This window comes from Canis aureus, chromosome 15, assembly GCF_053574225.1.
Source record: "Canis aureus isolate CA01 chromosome 15, VMU_Caureus_v.1.0, whole genome shotgun sequence".
In the NCBI taxonomy this organism is placed as follows: Eukaryota; Metazoa; Chordata; class Mammalia; order Carnivora; family Canidae; genus Canis; species Canis aureus.
This window is the reverse complement of record NC_135625.1, coordinates 22,563,514-22,585,898: the sequence shown is the minus strand read 5'-3', so window position 1 is coordinate 22,585,898 and position 22,385 is coordinate 22,563,514. Positions and strand designations below refer to the sequence as shown.

Below are 22,385 nucleotides of genomic sequence, written 5' to 3'. Positions count from 1 at the left end.
TGAAACTCCATTTGAATTGAATCCAAGTTGTTCAAAACAAACTCCCAAAAATCAAATGACAGCTTTGCCACCCTACTTCATGCGGTTTGTAAGCAGGATAAGCAAACTTTCAGCCATCTGTTGTTTTCCAAGATTATGAGAGCCAACTCTAGAACTTACCCCTCTATGCAGTCACTTACTGCTTTATTAATTTTTTAGCCCAAAGTAAAGACATTTTCTATGGTGTGTGTATACGGATTAGTGAATCTGGGGTGGGGTGGGGAGGAAGCGTCTAGTGTGAGGTTTCAATTCTGGAGCCCAAGTAATGGCATCAAACGCAGCTGCTGTCTTCCACTCTTCCTACTGACTCTACAGTTGTCCTTTATTTGCAGCACTTGACTAAGCTATTTCTAAATGCCTTTTATCCCAGACCCAATGTAGTCTGACCACTTAGTTTCCAAGTGTCTACATCCCTTCTGCCCTCTCCTTTTACAAGGGCATGCCCTCCCCAGCACCTTTCTCTGCACATATGTGTCGCTTGCTTCCTATGGAGAAAGAAAGGTGACACAGCCTGCAATCCTGGATGACACTTACCACTCCCACCACGGGGTAGGAGATGCAGGACAGTTCGCCTGGTAGAAGGATGTCATGATTGTCCTTAGACCTGCTTGGCCACAAGAGTTGCAGTAACGGTTCCTCTAGACTCTTCAGATCTGAAGAGATTGTTTTGTTTTGTTTTATGTGAGTTGCTCAGTTTATGGTTTCATTTGACCCAAATTACACCTTTGGGGGTCCCAAACGATCTTTTCAAAAATTACCAAACTTGGACATTTGTATGTTCCCCAGCCCCAAGTTCCTTTCACGACTGCTCCAGTCCCTCCCAGGAGGTCCAACGTGAAAAATGAGAGTGACCCCATGAGGATCTCTCCACGGTCACTCTGCTTCCCCAGGAGAGGCAGTTCTGATATGAATGATCATGACATTTCAGTTCAGGGGCCTCCGCCACCTGCCTTCACATGATTGCACTGCACCAGTTCTGTTTGGGGCCTTAGACTGTGTTCCCAGCACTTTGGATTTGGATACCAGGCCATCTAGCTTCTCCCCCAACTCCAACAGAGGCTCCATGGTGTTGTGCAGAATGATTTTGATCGCATCCAACTCAGTCTGCACTTTAGGCCTGGTGTCAGCTTCTCTGAGGTTCTGGTATCTCCTGAGGTGGCCATCTAGGGAGACACAGTGGATGGTACAGGGGATCTGATTGGCCACTCTATCTTGTCAACCTGCTTGGAGAATTCATCCAGTACCTTCTCCGGCAAGGCAAAGGCCACCCAGAATGGATATTCACTGTCCATTATGACCATTCCTGCAAGACTGTCATGTTGTACAAAGATGTGGCACAGATGTGCTTTGACAGAAGCTCTGTGGCCTTTCTCTGAGTGCTCCACAATCGGTTGACTTGTGAAGGTCATGGACTCCTAAACACTGGACCTCTGGAAGAAGCTGAAGGAGGACATGTCATCCACTGTCTTAAGCAGCACTGCTTTGGACTTGTCTTTGTACAGGACCCAAAGCCTACCAGCTTCATGGAGCCACACCTTTGGGCCACCAGCCCAGGCCAGGTGACAACTCACAGGAAAACCACCCTCCTGGAAAGCACTGCAGACTACTGACAGGTGGGACACCAGATTCCTCCTGATGAGGTCATTTTGGGAACAGATTAAGAATGTAATAGAAGCATTTTGCCAATAGCAGGAGACAGAGGTTCTCATGTTGCTTTTGTCATTAACTAGCTCTGTGATTCAAGAAAGGCACTGAAACTTGAACCATCTGAGCCTACGTTTTTTGGAAAATAAAAGCCACATTAAATTCACAGTAGTCACTTCAGAGGGATGGAAGGTATTATGACCACTTGGAAGTGTGTGTATTTAACACTCATGCCTGACACCAAGTTTATAAGAATATTAGAATTTAGGAGGGAGAAAATCCAGAAACCAGGGGTACACGTTTTTAAAATGTTCTGGAGACAGACACCTGGGTGGCTCCGTGGTTGAATGTCTGCCTTCGGCTCAGGCCATGATCCCGGGGTCCTGGGATCAAGTCCCGCATCAGGCTCCCCACAGGGAGCCTGCTTCTCCCTCTGCCTATGTCTCTGCCTCTCTCTATATCTTTCATGAATATATAAATAAGATCTTTCAAAAAAAAATAAAAGGAAAACCATTTCTTTAAAATTGCCAGCCCATCTTTTGCCAAGCACTAGATAAGGTCTAGGAATACAAAGTCAAGTAATATATTGTCTCAACTCTGAGACAATATATTGTCTCAACTCTGAAGATGCATATATGTTAGTGGAAGCAGCAGCAAAGCAAATCATCATTTCAGTGTAGGATAGCTGTCTTCAAGTGGTAGAATTTGGAAGCACCAAGAAGACATTTCTTAATTAGATTAAAAGGTAAAAGAGGGCTTCTTTAAAGAAGTGATGCTCATAATTTTGAACCATGTTGTACAAGTTAGTTAGACATGAAAGGGGAAAAGAGAAGAGAAGGAAGAAAGTTTTAAAGGAAAGAGAAAGGATGATTCACTGTTTCCAGACCAGAGAAATTTGGAGAAAAGGAACAAATGAAACTAGGGATGGGAAGGGATGCTTCTGAAAGACACACAAAAGCCATGAGTCCTAGGCTAAGGAATCTGAACTTTATTCATCTGGGTCTGAAGAAGTGTCAAAGGATTTTTATATATGTGAATGACATGATTGGGCAAGTATTTTCTAAGTATTTTATAGCAATCATTCTGACAGCATTCTGAATAATAGTTTAAAAGACAGGCAAGGATATTAATTAGGTGGTTCATGCAATAATTCAGGCATACAGGGTGAAATCCTAACCTAAAGCGATGATGCTAAGATGGGAGAGGTAAGTGGCTAAAGTGTTAGAGTAGAATTCTAAAGACTCCATGACTCACTAACTGCAGGAGGTGAGGGAGAGGGAAAAGGTGAACATGTCACATGGGCTTTTGGCTTTATCATTTGGTTAGGTAATGATACTATTCATTGATTGAGATAGGAAATTTTTAAATAACCAATTTTCTGGAAAATTGTTTGAAAATGTTAAGTTTGAGGCATATATACATATATGTGTGTATGTGTATACATATGTGTGCACATGTATGTTTGAGAGCACATACATGTATATGTGTGTGCATACTCATGTGTATATATACCTATATGGGTACATATGTGTGTATACATATATACAGTTATGCAAATACATATATACATGCACGTGTATCAAAATAACATATATATATATATATATATACACTGTTATGCAAATAACATATTCTGAGCAAAAAGTTGAGAGAATATATCCTAAGTTTAATAAGAGCTCAATTTGGTAGACTTAGGGATTGCATTTCCCTTTTCCTTCCTATGCCTTTTCTATTTTCTTTTTTTTTTTTAAAGATTTTATTTATTCATTCATGAGAGACACAGAGAGGCAGAGACAGAGGGAGAAGCAGGCTCCTCGCAGGGAGCCTGATGTGGGACTCGATCCTGGGACTCCAGAATCACGCCCTGAGCCAAAGGCAGATGCTCAACCATTGAGCCACCCAGGCGTCCCCTTTTCTATTTTCTAAGTTGTATGTAATGACTATGTATTACTTTTAATAATAAAATAAAAACTAATAAGAGAAAGGTCAATGTGACCAAGAGTACTGTAGAGCAGTAAACTCAAGGGAAGGAAGTGTCTATTGGTTTGGCTATATTGGAAGTTATATGGTGATTTTACTAGAAATCTCTTTCCATGGGCGGAGTTGTAAATGGGTTCAGAGGAAATAGAAATAGAAAGCACAGAGGAAGGGTGCTTGGGTGACTCAGTTGGTAAAGTGGTCAGCTCTTGATTGGCTCAGGTCAAGATCTAGGATCCTGGGATCTAGCCCCACATCAGGCTCCACACTCAGTGTGGAGTCTGCTTGAGGATTCTCTCTCCTTCTCCCCCTGGCCCTTCTTCCATTTGTATATGTGTGCTCTCTCTCTCTAAAAACAAATAAATCTTTAAAAAAAAATAAAGAAAGCAAAAAGCATAGAGCATGCTTTCCAAAAGTTTGACTGTAAAAGGAAGCAGAAATAAGGATGGAAACATGAGGGAGATAATAGTTCAAAGGAATATCTGAAGATGCAATTATCTTGGGGTGTTCACAGCTGACAGGAAAGAACCAATGCAGATTCAAAAGTACAAGACAAGGAAGGGATGACTATAGGAGCAATAACTCTGAAGAGACAGTAAGATGCTGAATTCAAATATCAGGTGACGTAATAGCCTTAGACTCAAAAAGACTTTAGCTAAAATAAGAAGACATAAGGAAAGGATGGGTAGAAATAGAAATAAAGGGACAAAAATTAAACACAAGAATTAGCCTCAAACTCCCTTCCAAATCCTATTTAGAAAGTAGTAAAGCTAATTAATACATGGAAAGTATAAAAATCCAAAAGGAATGTAAACAGCAGTACAGCTCTAGAAATCAAAAAGGAGATATGTGAATGCTAACTGACTTAGCAGAACTGGTAAGGTAGAGAAAGTTAGAAAGTAACTCAGCGTACAAGTCCCCACCTGCGGAAGACTCAAGAATTGGTGGGATCCTCTTGCAGAATGCTGGCAGCCTAGGGCATTTCTCCAGGCAAGAGTCTGGAAGAGCTTTCCCTAGGAAATCTGGCCCACTTTACAAGAAAAAACTCAAAATACTGACACTGGGAATTGTACAAGAAAATATCCAGCTAAATCACCAGACAGTGAAGCCCACTCTCAATAAACCCAACGAGAAGCACAGAGATGCTTAAAGAACACTGAAGAACAAACTCAAAATGTAAAATATACCAAGAAGAATGGAAAACTCATTGGAATGATTGGAAGATAAAGGGAAGAAATCTAGAAAAACAGAGAAAATAAGAAAGAAAAGAAAAAAAATAAGAAAGAACTATTTAAGAGAGCCAATACCTATATAATAAGAGTTCCAGAAAGAGCAAATAAATAAAGCAAATGGAATGGAGAAAATCATCAAATGAATAAGACAAGAAAATTTGCCCAGAGCGGAAGGATATGAGTTTCCAGATTAGAAAGACCCAGCAAGTGCCAAGTTCAATGAATGAAAGAGAACCACACCAGTACGTTTCGTTGGTAAATTCAAAGAAGGAGGGGGAGATGAGGGAGGGAGAAGAGGGATATTTTTTTTTTTTCCACAGAGCAAAGGAAAAACAGGTCACATAAGAAGGATTAGGGATTTGAGCGGTTTGGGACTTCTCCACAGCAATGTTGGAAACTGAAAGACACGGAAAGTGGCTTCAAAATTCTGAGGAAAAATGATTTCCAGCCAAGAATTCAAAACCTGGCTAACCCATCAAGTAAATGTGAGAATAACAACATTTTCAGACATGCAAAATCTCAAAAAGAGGGGACTGCAGAGCAGGCATAGTAATCAACCAGGCCAGACTGGAACAGGACAGGGGCGCCATGAAGAGACTTTTGGAAGGAGAGGAAATTAACACCAAGGGTGGAAGGGATGGAGAGGAAATTTATGGTACCTGGAGGAAACCAAGTAGCTTATTATCAATCCTCAAAACACAAAGAGTTGTGTGTTTTAATTGCCTCCGCATCATCGCTTTGGTGAGGGACAAGTCCCCATCCTAGGGCTATGGGATGGCTGCACACCCCACACCCCACACTGGGCCTGTGAGATCCACAGCAGTTTTCTAATAACAAGTACACTCTGGGGGAGGAGGACCCCACCTCCAGGCAGGCCCACACAGAGGCTGCACTCAGGGATGGGGGGAGGCAGTCTTTGTAGTATCAAGAGAGCAAGGGGACCCCTGCTTCTCCACAAGACGGTGTGGTTGGCTTTTTTAATAATTCCAAGCCCTAGCAGGGCACCAAAATTCATTACTCAGGGATAAGCAGAAGCTGCACCTGGTCCCCTTGATAAGGAGGGTTGTTTGGTTAGGGGACCTCACCCACCAGAGCCCAGTGGAGAACAGGACCTTGTAGTGACACCATCTGAGGCCCTCGTGGTTTCACCAGATGTCAAGGCAGCGCCTAATATTGGGCTTTAATTGCAGGCCTTACCCCGCAGCATTCAGGAAGGAAAAGTCATTGTAAGATACCTGTGGCTTTGTCGTGATTAGTATTTACATTTTATAATACATAAATGAATACAACCTGGAGCAGAATGGGGACTGACAAGGTGGCGTAGGTGCTCAGGGGATCCAGGTGTTGTTCTCGGAACTAGCTAATTCCTCAGGCCTCGCTGTGGGAACTCTACAGAATGTGCCTAAAATGGAAAGATCAGTAAGTAGCAACATATGCGTGATATTTAGAAATATGGATCTCAGTGCCCAAAGAGTCTGCTAAAAGTGGTTGCTTCTGGAGAGAAGAGGAAATTAAGGATACGAAGGTCTGGGACTGCTGGGGGTTTGGGAGTTTGGTTTTGGGTTGTTTGGTTGGGTTTTTTCTTTTTTTCTTTTTTTTTTCTTTCATACCTATTTGTCTCTTTAAATTATGTGCATGAAGAGCTGTGAGAAACACATTTTTAAACCCAGTGTTTAAAAATTAATGAAGGTAAGCTTGTGGCGTATGGGGGAGAAAGCTGAAGGATTTGATGCTTCAAAGGTCAGCTCTGGAGGTGCTGGGTGGAGGTGCTCGGCAAGGGTTCAGTCTGGGTGGCTCCCCCAGGCTCCCTAATCTGGGGAGTGGGGGGGACCATATCCACAGCAGGAAGCTCCACCCAAGGTCCAGGTCCGATGGGGTGACGAGCTCGGGGACCCCGAACAGGGCCTGCCAGGCGGGCAGCGCTCAGCCCCCCGGTTGCTCAGTGCTCTGGGGGGCCGAGTGGGAGCTGCTGCACAGAATGGAAGGCAGGTGCTTGGAGAGAGTGATGGGAATGATGGCCTGGAGAGCTCAGCTGGAAGTGGGACCTGGCAACTCAGACGTGAGCCGGTGGATGGAGCCTGGAGGTTTGCCTGTGGCCCAGGAGGATTACGGGGAGGAAGCGGTGGGGTGAGGCAGAGGGGAGGCCCCAGGGTGGGGACCCCGCGCTGGAGAGGGTGGATGGTGTGGGACATAATCCATGATGTGGAAATCAAGGTCTGGGGTTTCTTTAAGATTTTATTTATTTATTCACGAGGGACACAGAAAGGCAGAGACACAGGCAGAGGGAGAAGCAGGCTCCCTGCAGGGAGCCCAATGTAGGCCTGGATCCCAGGACCCCGGGGTCACGACCTGGGTCAAGGGCAGATGCTCAACCTCTGAGCCACCCAGATGCCCCATAAAGAAACTTTCTCTATTAAATCCTCACAACCTCCCACAGAAAGGAGGAAGCAAGATAACTGCCATCTGTTAAATACTTACCAGCTACCTGGATTGCATTAGGGCTGTTCCATATGAATTTCATTTATTTTTTGCAGCAGTCTTCATAATATCCCTGTTTTATGATTGTATAAAGGAGTAAACTGTAGCTCAGAGAAGTGGAATCACTGGCTCCAAAATCAATATCTCTTCCACAGCAGGGGGCTGACAATGAATTCAAAAACAGGCCAGTGGTACAGGAGCTAGCTGGGGGGGAACCAGGGAAAGACAGTTACTTCTCTGAGGCTCAGTCTCCTCCTCAGGCCTGGGCTGGGCAAGATACTCTTGGCCACACTTCCAGAACACGTACCCTGTACATCTAAATAATGATGCCTACGAGCATCATTTTTCTCATTTGTGGAGTGGAAGTCACAAAATCTTCCTTGCCCACCTCAAGAGGGTTGTTAGGAAGATCAAGTAAGATAATGATTTATAAATCAAATGATTTATAAAATAAGACACACTGTACGATTGAGGGTTTAACATATTTGGAAATACGGGGGGCGAGGGGGAGAGGGTCCAAGTCATGAGGAGGAAAAATTAGGAAACTGAGATTCAAACAATTTCTAGTGAACATCTACTTTGCCACTTACAGGCCAGAGACCTTAGGCAGAGTCACAAACATCTCTGTGTTTCTGGAAAATGGAGACTGAAAATTGCAGTGCCTTGCAGAACTGTTGTGAGAAGTCTCTGGTGCGATTCAAGTGCCAAAGATATATTTATTTTTTAAAGATTTATTTATTTATTTATTTATTTATTTATTCATGAGAGACACAGGGAGAGAAAGAGAGAGAGGCAGAGACACAGGCAGAGGGAGAAGCAGGCCCCATGCAGGGAGCCCGACGTGGGACTCGATCCCAGGTCTCCAGGATCACGCCCTGGGCCAAAGGTGGCACTAAACCACTGAGCCACCTGGGCTGCCCGGTGCCAAAGATACTAACTGTTATCATCATTATCACTACTATTCGCCAAGTATGTTATTTTGCATAAAAATATATAATCATACTAAGGAATACGAATATATATGTATCCTATAATTCGTAGCTATTCTTATATAAAAATGCCACTCCTGGAAAATATATAATATACATTCTTATCGAATATAATATATATGACTATATAAAAAATATATACATAAAGATAAATAGAAAGATAGAAAGATAGGCTCCTAGAGGATTAGAAAAAGATTCAAAGGGGACGTATCAGGAGCCCGAAATGGGAATAAAGATTAGGCTTGGAGAAAAAGATATGAGAACCGGGGACACTTGATCTGCTGCAGACACCAGACTAATAAGTAGAAAGAACAGACCTGAATGTGTGATCTGTGGAGTTCCGTGGCGTCTGCTGTGCTGCCTGCAGGGTAGCAGTCCTACAGAAATATCAGTGCTCATCCATTCTGGAGCCTACCGTGTGCTAGTGATTGTGTTAGGTGCTGGAGAAGAGATCAGTAAGAGAGGTTCCTGCCCTTGGGCAGCCAATTATGAAAGAATCAGTAATTTAAACAAATGGCTCTGATATGACATACAAATTACAATTTTTTAAAGCAAGATCAAAAATAATTGTTACCATGCATCGAATGCTTACCCTGAGCCAGGCACTGTGCAAGTGCTTTACAGATACGATCTTATTAAATCTGCCCAGAAAAGCCAGGCTTCCAGCTCCAAGGTTGGCACTGTGGATACACTACGCTGCACTCACCGAAAGGACCCAGGAGGTGGTCCCAGAAATCAGTCCAGGAAGGCCAGGGGCGTGAACGAGGGGAGCGGTGGCAAGAATGAAGACGAGGATGTGGCTTCAGGTTATATTCAGGGAGTATAACCCACCACCTTGTGGGCGAGGAGATCCTGGAAACAAAACTTCCAGAGAACTCTGGAGGGGCTTTGGCCAGTGACATGAGTCTGGAAGGCACAACAAGCATTTCTACGTTTTTAAAAGCTCAAACTGTTTTTAGAATCCCCAGTACCAGCTACTTCTAGTTTCCTAATTTCCATTGAGTCATCGTCTTAACTGAATGGAACTTACACATGATTAGGTGCAGAAAAGAAACTCAGCCACGTTTCCTTCTCGAGGTAGCCAATGAGAAGCTAGTAGAATGCATTGGATATAGCTGCTTGCTGGAAGGTTCCTTTGGTCCTTTCCCTTCTTTTCTAAACAGAACACGGGTCTGATGGCTGGAGCTTCAGCAGCCTTTTCTGTGGATCTGCGGTGACCCTAAGGATGAGCACTAATTGCTAAGGATGGGGGAGTTAAAAATAGAACAGGCTGGGACATTGAAGCCATCATGTCACCATCCCAGCAGCCCTGGGCTGCCGATATGTGTCTTTCCTGGAGAGAAAGTGAACCTCTTTCTTATTGAAGTGATTGTCAACTCAGGTTTCTATTACCAGCAACTCCCTCCCATTAACTGGTAGGCCTCCCCTCCCCGCAGAAACCAACTCCCATTCTCTCTACCACTCCAGGTCTCTAGTCATTCATTTTAGGGAGCTAGCTGGATTAGGGGCCATCATCCATGACAGAACGTGGAACCAGGAATCCAGATTCAAAAATAAAGAGCTTTCCCTGCTCTCCCTCTTGGCACCCCACCCCCACCCCCACCCAGGTCTCACTAAGTCCAGGAGCCCTCTCTCATTTGAAAATTGGGCTTAAGTTCCGCTCTCCATCACTTTTCACTCTTGTGTGACCATGTGGATGCCACCAGCTGACATCAGAAGGAGAGCGAGGGTGTGCAGAAGACAAAGCATTCTGTTTAGAGAAAGTTGCATTTAAGATGATGTAAGGACAGCGAGGTGAAGCATCTTAGTCTGTCCCGGCTGCTCTAATAAAGTAGCATAAACTGGGTGGATTAGAAACAGAAATTTATTTCTCACAGTTCCGGAGGCCAGGAAATCCACACACGAGATGTTGACAGATTCACTGTCTGGTGAGAGCCCGCTTCCTGGCCTGTAGATGGTGTCTCTTCACCGTGACCTCCCACAACAGAGAAGGGATCTCTCTAGGGCCTGTCGTCTAAAGGCACTCGTTCCATTCATGACGGTTTAGCCCCCCCAAGGCCCCACCTTCTCACATCATCACCCTGGGATTTAAGATCTCAACGTCTGAATTTTAAACAGACATAAACATTTAATTCATTGCATGAAGATCTCCAGAACAGAGCCGGATAGGAATCCGAAGCACAGGGAAAAAGCTCTTGGCTGGAGGTTAGGTGGGTGTTTGGAACCATGAACATGGATGCGGTCACGGGAGAAAGTGTTGACAGGTGAAGAGCAGTAGAAAGTGAAAGAACCGTAGGGAGGACACCTGAGTGGCTCAGTGGTTGAGCATCTGCCTTCCACTCAGGATGTGATCCTGGGGTCCTGGGATCGAGTCCCCCATTGGGCTCCCTGCATGGAGCCTGCTTCTCCCTCTGCCTGTGTCTCTGCCTCTCTCTGTGTGTGTCTCTCAGAATAAATAAATAAATAAAATCTTTTTTAAAAGAATTTTTTAAAAAAGAAAGAACTGTAGGGGAGCCAAACTATAACATGTGGGCACAGGAGCCCCAAAAGGCGACAGGGGAAGCCCAATTCAGCAAATAAATGAGAACAAGGGAAGAAATGTGGTGTGAAGAGCCAGGGAGTCAAAAGAAGGCTCTCGTGAAGCTTTCTGTGGTTTTCCTGCATAAACTCTTATTGAGATGCAAGCTGTCCTCCACGAGGGCTAATGTCTGAAATCACACTAAGGTGGTTCTGACTAATAGGCTCTCCTCACGTCAAGGGAAGGGCAGTGAGGCTCAATGGAAGTGTAAAGACAGGGCAACCGGGTAGGGGAGACAGGAGGTGAGCATGTAGCGGTGAGATAAGAGACATTCTCCACTTCCAGCTTCCCACTGGAATCCTGCAAGCCAACAGAAACTTCATCCTCTCCCTCATTATCCATTGCACTAATGTTCTGAGGTCAGTGGGCCTTGTCCGCCCCCTTCCAGAAGCCTGTTACGCCAACCAGGAAGCCCTTAAGGGTTCGTTGGCCAGAGTCGTTAGCACGAGAAAGGTGGGAAAAGCAGGTGAGTGTCTGAGGCCATAGATGGCCATTGAAAAAGTCAGATCTATCTGGTCCTTAAATTGCTAACAGAGTGAATATTTAACTTGCATGGATATTCGTAAAAGATTATCCATCACTGTGGTACAGTTCTAAGGGACCCGTCCCATCACTTGGTTTAAGAACTCAGTTTCAGGGGCACCTGGGTGGTTCAGTTGGTTAAGCATCAGACTCTCGATTTCAGCTCGGGTCATGATCTCAGGGTCCTGGGATCGAGCCCCGTGTCAAGCTCCCTGCTAGACAGAGAGCCTGCTTCTCCCCCTCCCTCTGCTGCTCCCCCTGCTTGCTCTTTCTTTCTCTGTTTGTCAAATAAATAAAGTCTTAAAAAAATAAAAATTAAAAAACTGTTTCAATAAATAATTTGGGTTCTTTGAAAACACATCCTTTAGATTGGCTAAGAATATTTCCATGTCCTTTACTAAAACCACTTTAATTGTTTCAAAGGGAGCACACCAATGTGTAAAACAAGTGATTTTGCCTGTTTTTCTTATATAATATGCATTGTAAATGCTAAATCTGTCAGGTGCTTGCTATTTAATGCAGTACCAAGCTATTCTGTTGACGATTCTTTTGGTTGCCAAAATCCTTTCTTTTGAATCAGATGAAATATTTGTTTATTGCTCTCGAGTTTTATTTGTTTTGTCTAGTTTTTTCATTTTCTATTTTTAAGGGAACTAAAGCTATTTCGGGGAGAAGCTCAACAGTGAATGACTTTAAGATAAGAAATCAGATAAACCATCTATCTGATAACTGCCACATTGGGCTTTATTAATCTATAGCACTAGGTGCAAGGAGGTCTCTGTAAATTCTGCTACCTTCAAGATGCATGGAATGTTTATTGAAGGCCTTGCAATCGTGTTCTAACAACCGTGTCTAGTTTTAAAGATTCATTTTCAAACACTAAGATCCTTGATCATCATAATTGCATTCCATATCTCTGAAGAACGCCAGATTCATAATAGAACAGAGGAAGTGTGTCTAGAGGCGCGCTCTGAGAAAACAATGGAAGAAAGCCCAGAAACAATGTCCTTTTCATGTTGCTTTCTAAGCCTAACTGCTCTGCGATCGGGAGCACAGCACACTTGCAAGAGGAATTGAAAAATGGACCCGGTACCTCGAAACTGAAAAGTCCATGAAGGAAGGTTGGCTTGTCAAATGGGATTTTCCTTTCCCATCTAGAGAACATTGATAATTTTTCCTTGTCCAGATGACACAAAGGCCCTCTGCTTTTTCTTCATCCGTATATTGTGCATTTAGAAGAAAATTACTTCACCCTTTAGAATTGCTCCCTTTATGTTGTAAATCACAGTGACTGAAGAGGAGTCCTGATCCCCTTTGCATGCCTGAGACTAGATTTTATCAGGAAATGTTTCATCACATTCTTTTCCTGTCATTAGAGTCAATTATCATGTATATTTATGCATTCCTTTGTATGAAAGTGCGGTTTGGGTCTGAAAAGAGCCTGTACAGAAGGGCATTTCTAATTAGACAGCCTATGTGTCTCCTGACTCATAAATGGCTAAATAAAATTATATAGACCTATACTGGACAAGCCCGTAAAAGCAAGTCTCTGCTGCTTAGCGATGCTTAGCTCATAGACCTGATGAGCCGGCAGCTGCATTCCTTTCCACCTCACACATCACCAGCCAAACCTCCAGCCAAGCTCAGATCCCGCAGATTATTATTGGTAATGATGTTTAAAGCAAAAATGGTTGGAGCAGAGCACCCTTGGCTTCTAATTTGGCAGTTAGAGCAATCTTGTTATGACTTGTAAACTTTGCAGTTAATGTGCAGGAGCTTTAACATGGGAATGATGTGGAGGGCTGAAGGCCGAGGTGCACATTTAATGCCTTGAATCCGGTCTGTGATCGGAAACGAGCATTCCTAAATGTCCAGCCCAAAGACAAAAATTGTCCCTCCTTTGAATCTGGGGGGTAAAGACGTCTGGCAGATTTCAAAGCCTGTTGCCCTATCTCTGGAAGGTGGTTTTATTCTTTTAGGTTAAATAAATAAATAAATAAATTATCTTCCCTTAAGAAGTATCCAGAACTGAAAGAGAGAGAGAGAGAGAGAGAGCGCCCAGTTACTAATATTGAAAGTAAAAATGCCCAACCTTTGCCCTGGCAGCTGGGATGTGGGCACACACTGGTCATCCACACAGTGGGGTCTCCACCAATCAAACAGACCCTCTCCCTTTCAAGCAGCAGCTGACCACATGCAAGAGCAGGACCCGTGCCGAAGGGGGTGAGGTGTGAGGGGCAGACAGTTGCTGCAGCCCTGCCTTGTTTCAAAGACAGCAGCTCTGCACGATGTCCCAGGATGTAGACCTCAGCAGCGCAAGACACAGTGTGTGTGCCTAGCAGCAGCAGTTGTGAAGTGTGCAGTGTTGGGAGGAAAAACTTGACCAATTTAGGTCTGAGTGGTGGGGAGGTGGGGGGCTGGGGGGTGCCTGTGAAGTAACTGATGATAGGTTAGCAGGAGAAAAATGTATTCCCCATGCATGTGGGGGAGTGCCCTGTGGAGAGTAGCCCAGGAACAGCTAGGTGGAAACGTGTTTATACAGGCGGGATGAAGGGGGAGGGGGCCTCAGGGCATCAATGATAAATTCCATAGATATTTTGGACTATCTAGAATAAAAAGTAGGGGTACCTGGGTGGCTCAGTGGTTGAGCATCTGCCTTTGGCTCAGGGCATGATCCTGGAGTCGCAGGATCCAGTCCCTCATTGGGCTCCCTGCGTGGAGCTTGCTTCTCCCTCTGCCTGTGTCTCTGCTTCTTTCTCTGTGTGTCTGTCATGAATAAATAAATAAAATCTTTAGATAAATAAATAAATATAAATAAATAAATAAATAAATGGTACAGTTTCTCTATTGACAAATGCCACATTCTCTGTAATTTTGTCAGCAAAATACAGCCTGTTTTCTCTATCACGGATTAGTTAAAAAATACCTTCTCAGTATTATGATCATGCAGCTTGGTGGTGCTTCTGCTACTGTTTCTTTGCATTTCAGAAACTATACTCCGGGACACTGCATGGAAATGTATTTAATTTCCTGCCTGAGTGTCAGCCCACTGCTCCAGAGCCCCTTAGAAAATGTTCTTTCATCTATATTCTTACGGTCCAGGACCAAGAGAGTTGAACCACAGGAATCTGATTTCAATATTGATGACTCACCTCAATCCAGGAGCTCATTAATGGTTAGCTGGTCTTTCTATTTAATCTTGAGAGTGGCTTGTTGGTAATAGTAATAAAGCATTTTTGAATTTTTAGATCTTCATTTGTAGTAGGTCTGACGGCTTATTGTCAGTTTTAGGTCAAATATCTGTAGATAGTTTTATAGACTTTGTGGCGTTGACTATACTGCTATTCAGTGTCCAGGAGGCTCTTTAGAGTTGTGCCGAGTTATTATTAATATTGTTATTGCAATTTTTCTGGTGGACGCTCTAAGCATTTGTTATCAGGCAGCAGAACTGAGACAGGTGTATTAGCAACAAAAATCTGAAAAGTGGTGAAGATTTTATCTGCTATTCACATCTCAGTATTGTGTTAACTTTGCAAAATGGCACAGTTCCTCTCACATGGATTTCTAAATGTGTTTCCATTGTGTCTAAATATGGCCCATCCTGCCATGTGAATGACTGTCAAGAATGTTGGAGAATGCTGCTCCGTGTGAGAAGAGCTTCTCCTAGGAGTGGTAAAAGTAGAGCCTGCAATCGGCTACCAGGTTTCTAATTGCATCCTTGCATAATGTAAGCTGAATAGACTAAAAAAGCCTTTAGTGTGTCTTTAAAATTTCTAAACCATCTCTGAAGTTCAGACCTGCAGGATCTGTGCTCAGTCCTGCAGCAAATCTGTCCTGTGTCGTTGTGCAATGTACCCAGGAGCATCCCTTCGGGCCTTCAGAGTAGCCTGCCTTCCTGCATACAGGGAGGATAGAAATCCATTTGATTAAATCTGATCTGTCGTGCCATCAGCTTGTTGACCAAACCAGCAAACTGCCTGGAATTCCAGCAGAAACTGGAAATGTTCATCTCACATGAATTAGCCTGAGCAAAGAGACTCCTTGGTAAAATGCCTGGAATTGTTGGTTGGTACCATGATGTTTGCCCTTTTTTGTTGAAAGCAGATGTTCACCACAGCACCCTCACAGTGAGCTGCCAAGCCAGTTTGCCTGACACTACTTTAGAGCATAATCTTTGTGGTTTCCCTTCCTTGGCATATTAGTCTTGATTCAATAACAAATAACTTTCCCAATCCACTCATTATTATTCCCTTCTCTCTTCCTAGGAAATATGTTTTTCTTTCTTTCTTTTTTTTTTTTATTCCACATGGGATGTGTTCTTTCCCCACATGCCTTTCCTTAGTTGCATAAACTGTGTCATTGATTGTGATAATTACTGTGAGCCTCATTTATACTCCTCATTTATACTCCGAAAGCAATTCATATTTTCCTAGCCTTTCTACTATGATTTTAAAGTTACTTCCCATAGGAAAATGGAACATTCTTTAATGTTTCCTTTGATGTATAGTTCAATATGCTGTATACATGAATAGCTAAACCTGCCTAACTATATACTTGAGAAGTTCACACTATTTTCTAAGCAAAATATTTTAGGCAATTCTAGATTTATTTTAACGTTGTAGAAGTTCCTGACTCTTCCTTAACCAACCAAGAAGAATTCATAAAATAATACACAGAGTTGGATTTTAGAAATTATCTAATGATTTTCAAATTACAGTCCTGAAAGTACAAGGAATTCTGCAGAGTTTTCACTGGGGAATAGCGTTTAGACCCTCTATAGCTCCTCAACACACACACTGTGCACACACACGCACACATACCACACACATCACACACATTCCCACATCAAGTGAGCAAGTCTACTGGTATTGGATCTGTACCTATATAAATGGTTTTCTAGCTGTAAACTCAGCATAAAAGTTCCAATTATTAGGGTACAATCTCCTCATTACTTTGAAAATATAAAAAAGTGCCACATGGCTTAATTGGTTTCCCCGAAACATTGGTTTTCTGTCTCCTGGTCAAGTACCTTCTCTCACCTTACTTTCTTCTTACGTTTTTCTTATTTACAAAATACATGATCATTAAGGGGTTTTTTTTAATTCATAATTATTTTAATTTTTTAATATTTATGTAATATACTTAGATATTTAAGTATTTCATTTGTAACTGTAATTTTAAATAGAGGCAATTTTAGCTATATGATATACCCAGAAAGCTCTGTTACTTCCCTTCAGCACCTAAAACTATCAATAAGAACCATACTAAGAAGGTATTTTTATGTATCCTAGTGTTGACCTCACCAAAATTAAAAGTGCACTTCTCTCATTTAATGTAGGATCAGAAAACTAAAATACAAGACAAAGATGATATGCAAAAATAGCAAGGTTTCATTCTACTTTTCAGAAACAATTTACTATGCTGCTTTGGCCATTATGCAGAGTTTATCCATATGCTCCTAGAAATCACTTAATAAAGTATATTTGACAGTCCCAAAAAAGGGCAAGTACTTCAAAAGTATTTATGGTATGTATTTAAGAAGGTTTTTTGGAGCTGGTTAGGATAGCACCAAAAAAGGATTAGAAATCCCACTCTTCTTTCTAAAAGGATAGGTTTACCTAACATAAATAATTTCACAACTGTGTTCGCCTTGCCAATTTAATGTAAAATATTTGCAGCAATACGAAAAAATAGCCTTGAAGTTACCCAAGGATGTTAATGTGATTAAGACCTTGGGGCTGTCACCTCAGCCAGGTCTCTATTGTGACTTCACACAAATGATTTTATTCTGCTTGCTTTATTTAGAGAGCAATATTAACTAATCTCGTAAGATTTATATGAACAAAAACTATTAGGAGAGCAGAAGTCTTTATAAAATAAGATGCAAAGGAATCCTATCCAACTGTGAAATTTGAATCATCACCACTAGGACAACTATATTCATGGGTGATGGTGATCAAATAAAAAAAGGCACCAGGGACGCCTTGGAGGCTCACGGGTTGAGCATCTGCATTTGGCCCAGGCAGGTCATGATCCCGGGGTGATGGGATCGAGTCCCGCTTCGGGGTCCCTGCATGAAGCCTGCTTCTCCCTCTGCCTATGTCTCTGCTTCTCTGTGTGTGTGTGTCTCTCATAAATAAATAAATAAAATATTTTTTTAAAAAAGACACTGTATTTAAGAAAAAAGTGAGAAACATACATCCTCTGTATTTTGAGAGTGGATTTTCCAGACTAGGAAGTATCTATATGTACACACCCACACACACATGTACACATAAATATCTATGCATATATATGTATACACACACGCAGAGCTTTGGAACCAGACAGACGTGAGTTTCAAACTTAGTTCTACCGCTTACAATCTCCAAGACCTGAACCAAGTTGTTGAACTTCTTTCAGCCCCATTTTTAAAAAATGAAGTATATAAAAATCACTTGATTGTCTTAAGGGTTAAATACAACTGGATGAGAAACTTAGTTACTACATCTGGTACATAGTGAACATGTTGTTTTCCTAAACACACCAAAAAAAAAAAAAAAGTAACCTTACCTTGATAAGTTTCAGGTCTTGCAAAAGAGCTTCTGTAATTGCAGCAAGTTCTCCCTTCTTAGAGCAAGCTTAGCTCTCAGAGACATGGTGATATTTTGATATAAATCTTGACTTTAACTGTTTTTCTGGTATATGTTTTGACTCAGCAGGGACTCTTAAAAATGGACTGAATGAAAATCAGGCAAACAGTTTACCTGTAGGCAGAATCCCCACGAAGACTATGTTTGAACAAACTGCAAATCTGTGTGTGTGTGTGTGTGTGTGTGTGAAATTGTGAGTAAATGAATCTGATGCCATGAATAGTTCCCTATGAATCAAAATTAAACAGAAACACCACAGTTTATGACATGTTTAAAGATATTGTTACTTTTATATCTTAAAATATAGCAGTCTTTCACCTAAAACCTCTACCCCCTCTAATCAATTCTCTGTCCATTCCTCCCTTGAAGTATGATCTTCTTTTTTGAGGCAGTGACTTCTTTCTTCCCTTCCTAGATTTTTCTTCTCTTGCTTCTGTGTGTTTACACTATTTTGACATTAAAAACCTGTGCTTCTAAAAGGACATTAAATCATCACAAAAATCTTTGAGAGCTGAGTAGAATGGATAAACTTAACTGGGAATAATGGAATCATTCATTTGATTTGGACAAATATTAAAGATCTGGAACCGGTTCTCTGTCATTAAAGTCTCATCTGCAGACCACATTGAAAAATGCTATATAAAGCCAGGCCAAGGGCCTGGAGTCTTCTGTCTCTGTTTCCACCTCATTCATATTTGTCTTCTTCACTATCAACACTACTACTGTCACCACCAAGATGGCCCAGAGGGTACCACAGAGCACTATTCGAAACTGTGGGGCACTGTGAAAATAGCCTCTTTACAGTCTTTCTGGGAAAAGGATGATTTCTGTTTTCTGACAGTAAGAAGAATTCTGCATGAAGAGTAATTAATTGCTGAGCTCGCAGGAAAGAAGTAAGAGAAACCTCCAAAAGGTTCCACAAACCCTCAAGGTGAAAGGAAACTGGTGCAGCCAGTGGTGGATAAAGAACAGTGGTCATCTACCAGCAGGTGCCAGGTTCATCTCTGTGGCCAGAAGACTGAGCCTTCAGCTGGCTGGCATGGAGCAAGATAGGAAAGCTGAACCGTAGACTGAGGAAATGATGGAAGCTGCCAGGGTTTAGGTAATATTTAACTGAGGAAAAGAGAGAGAGAGACATGTATCTTACACATTTGAGAAGGCATTTTCTAGAGGAGTCAGGATGCATGGTGCCCAGTCAGTCTTAGCAAGAGCAAATGCAAATCCTCCCTAGAGAAACTTCAGATAATGCATCTGACACTTGATAAACATGCTGTTTTCCTGAATACACCCCCAAAAGTTACATGATATGGTAGTAAGTTTCAGATCTTGCAAAAGAGCTTACTCGATAATTGTAGCACGCTTCTCCATATTTCTTACAGCAAGTTTAGCTCTCCATTAAACTCTCTTAACTCCCAGGTAACCCTGGATTAAAATCAACAATGTGAATTTACAATGAAAGATCAACACGCACACCTGGGGGGAAAAATCATCCTAAAGTCAGCAAAAACAGCCAGTTTAGAGCTTTAAAGTCTTCAGGTTTGGGGCTAGTAGAGATTAGAATTTTTTCAAATTGTTTTGAATTATAAATTGAGCCAGACCAAAATTACTAGGCTTACAGGTAAAGAGCTCCAAAAGGAATCTTAGGGAAAAAAAATAAATAAAATGTCAAATTAAAAGTTCAATCGATAGATTAAAAAGCAAATAGATGTAGATGAATTGAGATAGTGGAGTAGGGGTGAACAAAGCTTATGAATTAAGAAGAATGCAAAAAGTGAGTCCCAAAGATGGAAGATACAAAAAGAGGTTAAAATACGGGAAGGATAGAATGAGATGTATATCTAACCGGATGGGTTGAATGAAGAAATAAAGAAAATGGAAGAGAATAATATGTAAGATGAGTATCAGGGAAATCTGCAATTCATAAAACACGGCATTCACCTACCAAAGTAAATAAAAAAGAAGACAGCGTCTAGAGACTATGGACCATCAAGGATAAAAATATGAGAAATTTCAAGTTGAAAATTGGGGATCCCTGGGTGGCGCAGCGGTTTGGCGCCTGCCTTTGGCCCAGGGCGCGATCCTGGAGACCCGGGATCGAATCCCACGTCGGGCTTCCGGTGCATGGAGCCTGCTTCTCCCTCTGCCTGTGTCTCTGCCTCTCTCTCTCTCTCACTGTGTGCCTATCATAAATAAATAAAAAATTAAAAAAAAAAAAAAAGAAAATTATGTCCCCAACAAAATTACTTTTTTAAGAACAAAGGCGAGGGGCGCCTGAATGGCTCAGTCAGTTAAGCATCCAGTTCTTGGATTTGGCTCAGGTATTAATCTCAGGGTCATGAGATCAAGCCTCTGGTGGGCTCCATGCTCTGCAGGGAGTCTGCTTAGCATTCTCTTTTTCACTCTCCTTCTGCTCTCACATCTGCGTGCACGAGCTCTCTCTCTCTCATTCTCTCTCTCTCTCTTTCTCTGAAATAAATCTCTAAAAAAGGGGGGGAAAGGTGATATACAAGGGATGCTTGGGTGGCTCAGTGGTTAAGCGTCTGCCTTCCACCCAGGGTGTGATCCCAGCGACCAGGGATCTAGTTCCACATTGGACTTCCTGCATGGAGCCTGCTTCGCCCTCTGCCTGTCTCTTTCTCTCTCTCTCTCTCTCTCTCTCTCTTTCTCTGTGTCTCTCATGAATAAATAAATAAAATATTTTTTTAAAAAAAGGTGATACACAAAGAACTTATAAATTAATAATAAAAAAATAAAAGTGAGCATAAGATGTGAGTAGACAGTTCACAAAAGAGAATTTCCAATGACCATTAAGAATATAAAAGATGTTCATCAATCTTTAGTCATTAGGAGAATGCAAATTGAAAACTACACAGGGGTGCACCCAGGTGGCTCAGTGGTTGAGCTCTGCCTTCGGCTCAGGGCGTGACCCCGGGGTCCTGGAATGGAGTCCCGCATCAGACTCCCCGCAGGGAGCCTGTCTCCCTCTGCCTGTGTCTCTGTCTCTCTCTCTCTGTGTCTCTTGTGAATAAATAAATAAAATCTTTAAAGAAACAAAACTACCCAGCGATTTCACCAGATCCATATCAGAATGGCATATTAAAAAGATAAACAGTGCCAAGTGTTGACAAGAATAGGAAGGCCACTCAAACTTCTATTATTGTTTCTATGATATGAATTAGTATAACCATTTTAGGGCACTCTGTGGCAAGATCTCCCAGAAGTAAACACACATATATTTAAGTATATTAATCAGCAATTCCATTCCTATTATGTTATTATTAACCAACAATTCTCCTATTAACCAGCAATTCCATTCCTAAGTATTTATGTAAAAGAAATGAGAGCTTAAGTCCTCTGAAAGATATATAGAAAAGGTTCTCAGCAGCTCTATTCATAATAGCCAAAAAAAAAAAAAAACTTCCAACAACTTGAATAGCAATAACAATAGAATGAATAAAGTCTTGACATATGCATATAATGCAATACAGCACAACAATGAGAAGTGAGTTATAGCTCCGTGGAACAATAGGAATGTATCTCATAGACAAAATGTTGAATAAAACAAGCCATACTAAAGAAAGTAGTATATATTCTAAGAGTCTCTTAATGAGAAATTTTAAAAATAATTTATAATGATGGATGTCAAAACAGTACTTTTGGAGTATACTAAATGGAAACAGGAAGAAAGAACCTGCTAGGCTACTGGAAATATTCTATATTTTGTTTTGGAGGGTGGATGAATACATGTATGTGTGAGTGTGTGTACATACACTTTAACATATATATTTATATATGCAAAATTACTCAGTTGCGTAAGATTTAGACACCTTACTACACATGAATTATACATCAATAATTTTTTAAGTAACATGGGTGAAATGAAAAGATTTTCAGATTTTAAAAAACTGAAATCTTTTTTTAAACCAAAAACAGATCTATACAGAAAAAGAGAGACATAATTGAAGAGAAAGAAAATTTATTCCAAAAGGATGATCTTAGATCAAAGAAGTAATGGGAAGCAAAAAATAAGTAAATATGTGAATAAATATAAATAGATATCGTCTCTATAGCATAATATTACAAGTTTATAAGGTTTTAAAAGAGACATAGAATTAAAATTTTGACAAAATAGGAGTGTCCAGGTGGCTCAGTAGTTAAGCATCTGCCTTCAGCTCAGATCATAACCTCAGGGTCCTGGGATTGAGCTTCACATTGGGCTCCCTGCTCCGCAAGGAGCCTACTTCTCCCTCTCCCTCTGCTGTTCCACCTTTTTGTGCTGTGTGGCTCTGTTAAA

At 41.7% G+C, this 22,385-nt stretch overlaps 1 long non-coding RNA gene and 1 pseudogene across 1 annotated transcript; one reads left to right on the top strand and one right to left on the bottom strand.

The window, feature by feature from the left end:
* Positions 1-963: 963 nt before the first annotated feature.
* On the bottom strand, positions 964-1,748 carry LOC144284147 (synaptobrevin homolog YKT6 pseudogene; annotated as a pseudogene).
* A 4,890-nt stretch (positions 1,749-6,638) lies between these two features.
* LOC144283967 (uncharacterized) lies at positions 6,639-13,461 on the top strand. Its single transcript, XR_013352445.1, has 2 exons — positions 6,639-6,976; positions 12,109-13,461. It is a non-coding gene; the product is annotated as an uncharacterized LOC144283967 (long non-coding RNA).
* The last annotated feature ends 8,924 nt before the right edge of the window (positions 13,462-22,385 follow it).